Source organism: Triturus cristatus, chromosome 2_1 (genome assembly GCF_964204655.1).
Source record: "Triturus cristatus chromosome 2_1, aTriCri1.1, whole genome shotgun sequence".
Lineage (NCBI taxonomy): Eukaryota > Metazoa > Chordata > Amphibia > Caudata > Salamandridae > Triturus > Triturus cristatus.
In genome coordinates this window covers 982,670,951-982,683,837 of record NC_140581.1, presented here as the reverse complement: position 1 = coordinate 982,683,837, position 12,887 = coordinate 982,670,951, and positions in this window count along the sequence as shown.

Here is a 12,887-nt window from a genome sequence, read left to right as displayed (position 1 = left end):
GTTTCCTTGTCAGAAGTGATCTGAGTTCTTGGTTCAGGGGTCCTTCTCTTATACCCCTTTTCTCCTTTGTTCCCTTTGTCCAAGCAGGGAAATTCCCCCCATCTCAGGTTCGTTGTGGGTGTTGCCAGGCAGAGGCACCTGGCCTATTCACTGGGCAGGGCAGAGTCCTCAGTCGCCCAGCAGGAGGCGGAGCCAGTATTGTCACTGGCAGGAGCAGGGCTATCAGTCGCCCAGCAGGAGGTGGAGCCAGTATTGTGTCAGGCAGGGCAGGCTACTCTTCCCTCACTGTATGTGTAAATGCCTCATTCACCCCACACTGACTCATTCAGACCTCTGGAGCCACCCAGCCCCTGACACACACACCAAACCAGCAGAGACTGGTGGATAGTTGGACAAGAAAATAGCCACTTTCTAAAAGGGCTATTTTCAAACATAGAATTTAAAAACCATCCATCCTAAAGGGTGTGTTATTAAATTCTGAGTTCAGGGATACTAAACTCGACCTGCTACCATGCTCCCTGAGTCAGATAGATTATAATGGAGTTAATAATCAGTCTGCCCAGTCTGGCCTATTGGAGGCAGGTAGCCCTTCAATAGTGAAAAACGAAAATGGCTGTAATTCGCTATTAGGTCATGCCACACACATCAGGGCATGACCTACCTTTTACCAACAATGCACCCTGCCCTAGGGCCTACCATAGAGGTGTCTGAAATGTGGCAGAGTGAAGGTTTAGAGACTGGTAAGTAGATTTCCTTGCCAAGTCGACATGGCAGTCAGGGACTGCACGCAGGCGCTGCGGTGGCAGGCCTGAGACACATTTTACAAGCTGCTTCTGTGGGTGGCACAACCTGTGCTGCAAGCCCACCAGCAGCAGTTAACTTACATGCCCTTGGCACACGCAGTGCACTAGACTAGGGTCTGAACAGTAAGTCAACCAAGCCAATCATGGTAACACCAATCAATGTAACAATTTAACATAGGGAGCACTTGCACTGTGGCACTGATCAGCAGTGGCACAGTGCCCAAAGCAATAATCCAGCAAAAACATCGTAAAACAGAGGAGGCAAACAGAAAAAAATGGAGGAGAGACTCATGCCAATGATGCCAGGTCTAACAGATCTCGTCAGCAACTTCAAAACTTTACCTTAGGTGAAGGCGTAGATATGCCAGGAAGCTTTGCGGATGATGTAAATCGGTTGCAAAACGTCAGCGGGGAAAACAAACTTTGCATATCCCGGGATATTGATGTACTGCATTAAGGACTCGCTAATGCTTTGCCCACACGGCAGTGACATATTCTGCTAATAAGAATGGACCGTTCTTTGGGATCACATTAACAAACAAGTGAAGCTGAAATGTGGGGAGAACTACCCTTCACCCAGGGAGTCCTCATCACTAAGGCGGAAAAATCTGGACAGACCATCAGCATTGGCGTGATCTGTACCAGGGCGGTGTTCCACCGTAAAGTCCATCCCCTGTAGGGAAATGGACCACCTCAACAGCTTTGGGTTCTCACCCCTCATCGCATTAACCATCTGAGGGGCCTGTGGTCTGTCTGAACCCGGAAGTGAGTCCCAAACAGGTAGGGTCTTAGCTTCTTCAGCGCCCAGACCAGAGCAAATGCCTCACGCTCTATCGCACTCCACCTTTGTTCCCTGGGAAGTAACCTCCGGCTGATGAAGGCTACAGGTAAGTCTCGGCCCTCCTCATTCATCTGTGCTAGAACAGCCCCCACACCATGCTCTGAAGCGTCTGTCTGGACAATGAATTCTTTTGAAAAGTCGGGTGCCTGGAGGACCGGTGCTGTACACATTGCAGTTTTCAGGGTGTCAAAGGCGTTCTGACAGGCGTCAGTCCAGATCACAAGTCTCGGCTGCTTCCTGGAAGTCAGCGAGGTCAAGGGGTGCACAATGTTGCCATACCCCTTGACAAACCTCCTGTAGTAACCCGTGAGACCCAAGAAGGCTCTCACCTGAGTCTGGGTTTTGGGCGGTTCCCAAGCCAGGATGGTATCTATCTTGGGTTGCAGGGGGGCCACCTTGCCGCTCCCTACTTGGTGCCCCAAGTACACCACTGAACCCTGCCCAATCTGGCACTTACTAGCCTTGATTGTGAGGCCTGCTCTGCGCAGGGCCAACAACACTTCCTGGAGGTGGCGCAAGTGTTCCTCCCAGCTGGCGCTGAACACTGCTATATCATCCAGGTAGGCGGCGCTGAAATCTTCCAGCCCGGCCAATACCTGGTTAACCAACCTCTGGAATGTGGCAGGGGCATTCTTCATCCCAAAGGGCATCACACGGAACTGGTAGTGCCCATCTGGTGTGGAGAATGCAGACCTCTCTATTGCCCCATCAGTCAAGGCGATCTGCCAGTACCCAGACGTTAGATCAAACGTACTAAGGTACCGGGCAGCCCCCAACCGATCGATGAGCTCATCAGCTCTGGGGATGGGGTGCGCGTCAGTCTTGGTGACTGAATTGAGTCCTCGGTAATCCACACAGAACCAAAGTTCTGGTGAAGCACCAGGCGCTGCAGCCTTTGGGACCAAGACCACTGGGCTGGCCCAAGGACTGCTAGAGGACTCAACCACCCCTAAGGCAAACATCTTGGAGACCTCCTCCTTGATGTATGCTCTGACCTTGTCAGTCACCCTGTAGGCCTTGTGCCTCACAGGAGTGCTGTCCCCAGTGTCCACATCATTGACACACCACTGAGTGACACCAGGGATTAAGGAGAACAGATCAGGGAATTGTACCAACAGATGGCGACAATCTTGCTGCTGCTCAGGGGTCAGTGTGTCAGAGAGGACAACACCATCCACTGACCCATCTTTTTCTTTTGCACACAGGAGGTCAGGAAGAGGCTCACTCTCCTCCTCCATCCCAGCATCTGTGGCAAGGAGCATGCCCACTTCGGACCTTTCTAAGTGGGGCTTTAACCGGTTGACATGCAGGACCCTTAAGGGGTTCCTGGGAGACTTCAAGTCCACCAAGTAGGTGACATCGCTCTTTTTCTCCACAACCTCAAATGGTCCAGTCCACCTGTCCTTGAGCGGACAAGGTTCCACAGGGGCCATGACCCAAACTTTCTGTCCAGGTTGAAGCTCAACCAGAGTGGCATTCTGATCGTACCACCGCTTCATCTCTTCCTGGCTGGCCTCCAGATTTGCCTGAGCAAGATCTCTGAAGCGCCGAGTCTGGTTCCTAAAGGCCAGCATGTAACTATATACATCCTGGGGAGGTTTCCTGGGAGATTGCTCCCAGCCTTCTTTAACCAGACTCAAAGGTCCTCTTACCGGGTGACCATACAAAAGCTCAAATGGGCTGAACCCTAGAGACTTCTGTGGCACCTCACGGTAAGCAAACAGCAGGCATGGCAAGAGGACGTCCCATTTACGCCTCATTGGTTCTTCAAGACCCATGATCATGCCTTTGAGGGTCCAGTTGAATCTCTCAACCAGCCCATTACCTTGAGGGTGGTAAGGAGTGGTAAACTTGTAGGTTACCCCACACTCCTTCCACAGAGACTTCATATAATTGGAAATGAAGTTGGTGCCCCGGTCTGACACCACCTCTCTGGGGAACCCCATGCGGGAGAAAACACCCATCAGTGCCCGTCCCACCATGGGGGCCGTCGCTGTGCGGAGAGGGATGGCTTCCGGGTACGGGGTGGCATGGTCCACCAAGACCACGATAAACCTGTTGCCCATGGCTGTCTTGGGGTCCAGTGGCCCCACAATGTCAATCCCCACTCGCTCAAAGGGGGTACTGACGACGGGAAAAGGTTGGAGGGGAGCCTTCTGCTTCCGCCCACTTTTCCCACTTGCCTGGCAAGTTTGACAGGTCCTACAATGGATATCTGAATCCCTTCTCATCTGGGGCCAATAAAAATGGGTGACAAGCCTGTCATAGGTCTTGTCCTGCCCCAGATGTCCAGCTAACGGAACGTCATGAGCCAACCCCAGTAGGAAGGCTCTGAAGCGCTGGGGTACCACCAGCACACGGGCTGACCCAGGCTCAGCAGCCTTAGGCTCGCTATACAGGAGGTCGTTCTCCCAGTAGATCCAATGTGATCCTGACTGATCACCTGTCGTTTGGGCTGAGGCCGGCTGCCTCATACCCACAAGAGAAGGGCACACTTTCTGTTCAGCACAAAATTCCTCCCTGGAGGGACCACCATCCTGCTGCCAATGGGTCAGCTCGGGCAGGTGTCCCAGTTCGGCCACTTGTTCTCCTGTCGGTTCCAGGGCATCCCCCTCAGGGTCTGCTCCCTCCTGGACCGCGGGAACGATGGGGGACGGTTTCCCGTGCCCCCTGCCTCTTCTCTTCACGGTTGGGACCTGGGCCATACTTTCAGGCTCCAGGGCCCCATCAACACCCTTACTAGCTGACATGGACCGGGTGGTCGCACACACCCACTCAGGCAGACCCAACATTTCCAGATGCGATTTTCTCTCCACCTTAGCCCAAGGGGAGTCCTCCAAATCATTGCCCAAGAGACAATCAACAGGCATGGTGGGCCTCACAGCAACCTGAAGAGTACCTGAGACCCCCCCCACTCAAAAGGAACTTGAGCTCCCTCACACTTACTCTGTGAGTTGTCAGCAGCTACAACGGGGTAGAATGCATGAGGGACCACCTGCTCTCTGGACACCAAGTGACACTTGACAGCTCTCACACTCGCTCCGGTGTCTCTGAGAGCTTCCACCCTATGGCCATTAATGGTCACCCACTGCCTATATTTTTTAGTGTTATTAGGCAGAGGGGTTGGAGGGACCATTTCCACGTCTCCTAAAGAGACCTGGGACATTTCTGCGGGACCCCACCCACCGGGGGCACCCATCTCATTCCCTCCCAGGGCTACATTCGTCACCTGACGAGGGGGTGCACGTGGTGGTGCATTGGAATCCTTCATGGGACACTGGGGATCATAATAACGGTGTCCCACCTGCTTACAAGCGTAGCAGGTCATGGGGCCCCTTGGAACAGGTTTACCTGTCGGGGCCTCTGGCTTCTTTACAGGGGGAGGCTGGGAACCCTTCCCTTGGTTCCCTTGGGGATTACTTTGGGGCCCTTTCTGAAACTCCCTCTGTTTACCCCTGTCCCCCCCACTCTTCTGCTGGGGACCCTGCCCACCTTTGGCTGAGTCTCCCACTGGACCCTTGTGGACCCTGGTACTGACCCAGCGGTCCGCCTCCTCAGCAAGTTTTCTAGGGTTAGATATCTTGCTATCAACAAGGTGCTGGCGTAGCTCTGGAAAACAGTTATTAGACAAGTGCTCCCAAGCAAACAAATCATAAAGAGCATCATAACTATCAACCTTGCTACCCTTTACCCAACCATCCATGGCTCTGCAAAAAAAAGACACATATTCAACCCACGTAGTACCAGGCAACTTCTTACATTCTCTAAAGGTTTGTCTGTACTTTTCTGGGGTTAAGCCATATCTCAGCATTAAAGCATTTTTCATATGAGTATAAGACGCCCTTTCCTCTTCAGGCATGCTCAACAAGGTATCTCTCCCTTCATTTGTAAAGCGGCTCCACAACCCCGTTCCCCAATCTTTCTCGGGGACCCGGTGGGCCAACAATGCTAACTCATACACTTTAAACCATTGGCTAATATCTTCATTCTTACTGTAATCTTTGATCACATCTTTAGGAAAATAAAACCTACTTTCTGCAGGCACAGATGGAGCGCTGCCACCAGAGGGATTCAACTCTAAACTCTTTTCTTTAAGTTCCATCTCCCTCAACATCTTCTCACGTTCAAATGCTAATTTCTCTCTCTCAAAATCTAATCTTTTGCTCTCCATCTCAGCTTCTCTCAGGCTCTTTGCTTTTTCTAATTCCAACTGCCCTCCTAATTTAAGTTTTACCATTTCTAACTTGTACCCCCTCTCCCTCTCCCTGTCTTCTAATTCTTCAGGGGAAAGGCCACACTACTGCCGGGAGATGACACTGGCCCACCTGTGGGCTCTTCCTCTTCCTCTTCTTCTTCCTCTTCCGGTACCACCACCGGATCAGAGGGATTTCTGGCCTCTAACCAGGCCTTCAGCGCTTTGAGGAAGTCGTCTTTCCTTGTGAGACCTGTGGTAGGAACTTTAAACTGTTTGCAAAATCCTTTTAGATCCTTTAGCACGTAGGAATCTATCTTCTCCTTATCAAATTCCCCCACAACAATCTCCACAGGTGTAGCAGCTCTGGCATTCTCCATGGTCAAAACTGGCAGTGTTTAAGAAAATAAGCTCCAGGAAAGCGGAGAACAAAAATAGGCAATCCTACCAAAACAGAATGTGGCTGTGTTATGGTCTGCTTTCACTATGTAGCGTACACTAATCACTGTACATGAGTCATAAATGCAAAGTTCAATCCTCACCGCTGACCACCAATGTTAGAACCGGCGGTCTCTAGTTGGCAGAGGTATACACTTCTGACAAATAGGGACCTACCAACTCTAGTCAGGGCAAGGGGATTACACACTCAGATAACCCCAGCTACCCCCTTGGTAGCTTGGCAGAGCAGACAGGCTTATCCCAGAGGCAGTGTGTTAAGCATTTATGACCACATACAGTAACAAAGTGAATACACTACAGATGGACACGACACAGAAGTAATTATAAAAATAGTATTTTTATATAAGGCTTAGCACAAGACCAAATAACGACAAAAATATACCACAGTCTTAATAAATACTCTTTGGAAGGAAAAATAATAGTTCAAGTAAGGTTTCTTCTTGGTAAATAGTTCTTGAGCAACAAAATTAAGTATTCTTCTGAGCACAGTTCTTTGGCAACAATGTAACCCCCACAGGAGTCACACGACGTCGAGTCTACAAGATTCCCAAGGTTCGGCGTCGACCGCGAGGAGCGCTACGTCGAGCCTGGAGTTGCAACAGACCCCACAAGTACAGTACCTTGAGAAATGAAGAAAACGATGATCCACGGCGTCGAGATGTCGGCGTCGAGATCGGCGTCGATCGTGCCTCGGAGTGGGGTCAATCCGCAGCGGCGTCGAGGGATGTCGGGCCGGAGCAGCGCTCACGGCGTCGAGAAGGGCGTCGAATCGATGCGATCAGCAGCGGCGTCAGGACGGGGTCGCTTGGAGGTGGAGCCGATACTCACTCCTCACTGGCGTCGATACCGGCGTCGAGACGGGGTCACTTGGAGCCGGGGCCGATACCCACTGCTCACTGGCGTTGCTGCTGGCGTCGATCGGGCCCGGCGGCCGGCGTCGAAGGCTCGGGACACTGGAGCCGTTACTCACGATGTTGAGCTGGATTCGGCGGCGTCGGCGGCGTCGAGACTGCAGATTTTCCCTTGTGTACTGGAAACAACACTTTCCAGCAATTCAGCAATTCAGTAGATGGTGAAGTCCTTTGGCCCTGTGACTTCAACAGGAGACTGGCACTCTTCCAGTCCTTGGAGATTTTCTAGCAAGCTTTTAGAGAGTACACACCAAGTTCCTCTCTCCTTGTTCCTTGGCAAAAATAAAGAAGCAGCTTTCAGGTTCCTCCACAGCAAAACAGCACTCTGGCAGAAAGGGGAGGCAAGTCCTTAGATCAGCAGGCTTCTTGTCCTTGGTACAGGTTTCCTTGTCAGAAGTGATCTGAGTTCTTGGTTCAGGGGTCCTTCTCTTATACCCCTTTTCTCCTTTGTTCCCTTTGTCCAAGCAGGGAAATTCCCCCCATCTCAGGTTCGTTGTGGGTGTTGCCAGGCAGAGGCACCTGGCCTATTCACTGGGCAGGGCAGAGTCCTCAGCTGCCCAGCAGGAGGCGGAGCCAGTATTGTCACTGGCAGGAGCAGGGCTATCAGTCGCCCAGCAGGAGGTGGAGCCAGTATTGTGTCAGGCAGGGCAGGCTACTCTTCCCTCACTCTATGTGTAAATGCCTCATTCACCCCACACTGACTCATTCAGACCTCTGGAGCCACCCAGCCCCTGACACACACACCAAACCAGCAGAGACCGGTGGATAGTTGGACAAGAAAATAGCCACTTTCTAAAAGGGCTGTTTTCAAACATAGAATTTAAAAACCATCCATCCTAAAGGGTGCATTATTAAATTCTGAGTTCAGGGATACTAAACTCGACCTGCTACCATGCTCCCTGAGTCAGGTAGATTATAATGGAGTTAATAATCAGTCTGCCCAGTCTGGCCTATTGGAGGCAGGTAGCCCTTCAATAGTGAAAAACGAAAATGGCTGTAATTCACTATTAGGTCATGCCACACACATCAGGGCATGACCTACCTTTTACCAACAATGCACCCTGCCCTAGGGCCTACCATAGAGGTGTCTGAAATGTGGCAGAGTGAAGGTTTAGAGACTGGCAAGTAGGTTTCCTTGCCAAGTCGACATGGCAGTCAGGGACTGCATGCAGGCGCTGCGGTGGCAGGCCTGAGACACATTTTACAAGCTGCTTCTGTGGGTGGCACAACCTGTGCTGCAAGCCCACCAGCAGCAGTTAACTTACATGCCCTTGGCACACACAGTGCACTAGACTAGGGTCTGAACAGTAAGTCAACCAAGCCAATCATGGTAACACCAATCAATGTAACAATTTAACATAGGGAGCACTTGCACTGTGGCACTGATCAGCAGTGGCACAGTGCCCAAAGCAATAATCCAGCAAAAACATCGTAAAACAGAGGAGGCAAACAGAAAAAAATGGAGGAGAGACTCATGCCAATGATGCCAGGTCTAACAGATCTCGTCAGCAACTTCAAAACTTTACCTTGGGCGAAGGCGTAGATATGCCAGGAAGCTTTGCGGATGATGTAAATCGGTTGCAAAACGTCAGCGGGGAAAACAAACTTTGCATATCCCGGGACATTGATGTACTGCATTAAGGACTCGCTAATGCTTTGCCCACACGGCAGTGACATATTCTGCTCATCAGAATGGACCGTTCTTTGGGATCACATTAACAAACAAGTGTGTTTTTTTCCCTCTTACATGTCCTCGTGAACAATTTGCCAATTCTAACATTGGTATCATGAATGAAATAATGTTCCTTTTTGTTTGGATTAAATACTATTGTTTCTGCATTGCTAATTTTGTCTGTCCCTACAAGTAAATCCACTGTTTAGTGTGATACAAAGATTCTTTTTTTCACTGTTCAGTGAGCAGCATACCAAACATGGAAGAAATCATGTCTCTTATATCATCATAACTGAAAATAAAAGGACTATGTTCCGACAAAATACACTTTTGTAAGGTTTGTATACTGTGAACAGTGGCTGGGAAACACTGAACTCCCCAAAGACGTTTTTATTACAGGGATTATCATTTCCACGGCTTATATTTCTTTTAAACACAGGGCCTTTTTGCAGCTGCTTCACTGCAGTTCACAAAACGACAGGTTTCCAAGGTGATTTCCTTCTGTTTACACCAGCAGTGTCTGATAAATCCGATATTTTCCTAGAAACATTATAACCTCAGCAATCTAACGCACACATTTTAGTCTTGTAAAAATACTGAAATTAAATAGAAAATAGTGAGTGTGATATTTAATAAATGCCTTTTGTGATAACCACATTTCATCAGATTTTGATAAACAGTTGATAATTAAAGCCCATGAACAATCTTGGTACATTATATGAACTTCACCATTAGCAGGAGGTCAATTTGCTGCGAACATATGCAGCCTGTGTGCTAGGGTAGTCAAAAGAGTATTTTAGCCTCAGAATATTTAAATATAGAAATGGGTAAAAAAAACATTGATTTCCACAAATAATAATGGTTGATATTTAAATTGTGCTACAGTATTGTCAAAAAAATCTAGCTAACGGCTTATATGGAGATGGTCCAGTTTGTTGTGAATCACGTAAAAAAATGTAAAGGACGATCGACGGGCATACTTACTAATAAGTGGGAACAAACTGAAGCAATATTATTCAAGGGGAGAACCCCAGGTAGCTACTGACAGTGGTGGGGCCAGGGGTTCCTGGGTGAAGCCCAGGTGCTCCTTACCTGAGTGTGACCTCACCGCACACTTTAAAGAATGCTTGTATTATAAATCAAACCCTTGAAATGTATGTAGAAAATCATAAACCTACTTGTTAGACGATGTTACAGAGCTAGAAAGGTACACAAAGCATAAGTGCTGCATTTTTTTATGATTGTACTTTGCCAGTTTTTTCTCCTGGTGGATTTTGGACTTGTTATTGAAACGTGTCAGAATATAAATCATTTATTGATGGTGCCACACCTAACTTAGAAATTGTATTTAATGTATAGGTGATTTTACCATGTGAAAAATAATGAACCCTTCCTGGAATTGTATGCACCATTCCTGGGAGAAAACAGTTATACTCCTGGTTTATTCATCGAAATTATGAATAGTGAACCAGCAAGCTAAAATCATGACGTTTTCTATAAATGCACACACATCTTCGTCATCCATCTCAGAAAAAGCCAGAGATGCTGAATGAAAACTAGCAACAACAGCAGCCTGTCAGTTGATGCCTTGGTGATCGACAGCACTGAAAATGAAGTTGGCAATATCATGAATAATGATGTTATCGCTTCACCAGCAAAGTAAGATGATCATCAACAGATTCATACTATCTCTGCAGCTGTTCGATTCAATGGAAAATGTATTTGCTGCCTGAGCTTGGGGGAGAAACAAACTCCAAGTTCCAGGTTACAGGGCCCCTGAAGTCCTCGCCTGTCATCCCCTTCTCCTGTGCTGCCTGCAAGCGCCAGATGGCGCATTCACGAGTACCACAGCACAGGGAAATCTCTTTCCGGCCTGAGCTTGGGTGAGGTAAAAACTGCAAGTTCCAGGGTTAAGAGGCCCCTTGCGGTGGCACTTGTCAACGCCTTCACTTGTGCTGTAAGCGCTATAATGCACATTCACGAGTCCTGCAGCGCTGGATGTGCGAGGGACGCACACTTACAAAGCCCCGGCCAAGGGCAGGCCTGTCTGTGCCCGTCAAAGCCCAGAGGAGGCTGGGATGCACCTACTCTCCGACTTTGTGAATTTGGGGGGTGAGTGCCATTTACTTTCCAAGGTGCCTAGTAATTCTTAGGGTGGCCTAACGTGTATGCAAGCTGTTCTACTTTGGTTACCACTCTGTGGTCAATACTACTCCCTTGTGGCCCAAGGTATTTTGTCACTGTTGAATCACTATGGGCAAAAGAGAAGCTCCTGGAAGACCTCTCAAAGCGCCACCCCCCTCTAAAACAGCCAGCATCGATAAAATGCTACAGAGAGCCATGGGGATTATTTCTACTGAAATCGCACTAACCGAGAGGTGATTGTCGTTGGGTATCCCACAGCCACAAAGATTTAAATCTTGTTCCTAATCTAGCTAGGGTACGCCCGAAATATCCTTCTTGGTCTTCTCGAGCCATCAAACAGCCTAGACTGCACCACACACCCCAGCGCCATCCACCCCAGTAAGCCCTCGTGTTGATTTGAACAATCTGGATTTTGCCAATCTCTGTCTGGAGGTGAATGCTCATAAACCCCTATGGGCTGTGAACCTTCTAGAGTCTTATTTTTGGAAAATTAAAGACTTTGCCCATAAAGAGCTCTCGCCATTATTAGTGCAGCTGGAAGCTATTGAAAGGGGCCTTGACTCTGTTATATCACAGCAAAAGCGAGCATCATGGTCATTAACCGTAGCCCAGGGTATTACTTCCAACTGCCAAGTTAATCTGGCTAATGAACCTGGCACCACGCATGGACATTGTGGCCAAAGATGTTACATTCAGCCCTGGCAAGCGGTCAGATGGTGGGGACAACTTACAAACAGCAAAGAGTATTGAAATCAATCGGGCTCCAACGACCTCTCGTGGAGGAGCGGTGGGGATGGTCTCCATCTAGGCTTAATACCTTGGCCTCCACTGAGAGGCAGCCAGTGATCGTCTTCCCCTGAGATGTTGCCCATATGTAACAACTTTGGTTAGAGTTCCACAGTTGCACATGGACCAGACGGAGGGCCAGAGAGAGCTGACTAAGAAATGTTTGTACTGGTTGGCCCAACAGAGAAATTTTCCCTTTTATATGGCCAATGAGATTCTTCTAACACAGAGCGTGGACTGGCTGGGTTCTGTGCCAAAGGATCGTTGCGGTGACTGTATCATTATACATTTTAGGACCCCCAGGTAGTGCACAGTTTGTTATATGGCCCTCCTAGTCGACCTAAGAGAGAGTCCAATATTGAGCTATTACTGCTGGGGTACTTCTATAAACTAAGCTGTTACAGGGAACCTGATATCCCTGCCCAAAGGCCTATTAACCGTATAGTCCCAGTACCGCTAATGGTCCACACTGATCACATAATTAGATCTGATGGCTTTACATTCCCCACCTCAAACCATTCTGATGTCTTGGAGGGGATGGAATGACTTGTACCTTATAGGAATGGCACCCCTTGATTTATTCTCTATTGGGGAAGGATGAGAGATGGGGATTGGGGGGCTGCCAGGTTGGTAGAGATCCACTGATGAGAATGGGAGGCTCAAAAGGAACTCTATAGTTACAGGGATAGTGATAAGGGGTCCCTTGGTGAAGTGTTACAGGTTACTGCAATGGCAACTTGGTCCACATGGAATGCTTTTGGTAGACCATTAGCTGGACTAGATTCTTTGGAGACAGTTCCTCTTGATCCTTGGATACCCCAAAGTGAGATTAGACAGCCTATTTGTGAAACCCAAAGGCCGGTGGATCCTTGTGCCCTGCCTATACTCCTGGATCAACCAGCTCTCTTGGCTAATAGTGATGAGCATTTGGGATTTAGTAATCATGCGCAGCCGCAACCAAAATGCCCAACTATAGCTGCTAAACTGTGGTCTTGGAATATAGCAGGGCTAGCATCCAAACTTGATATTCCTGAATGGGCAAAATTTATAGACCTACACTCCATTTGTCTTTTTCAGG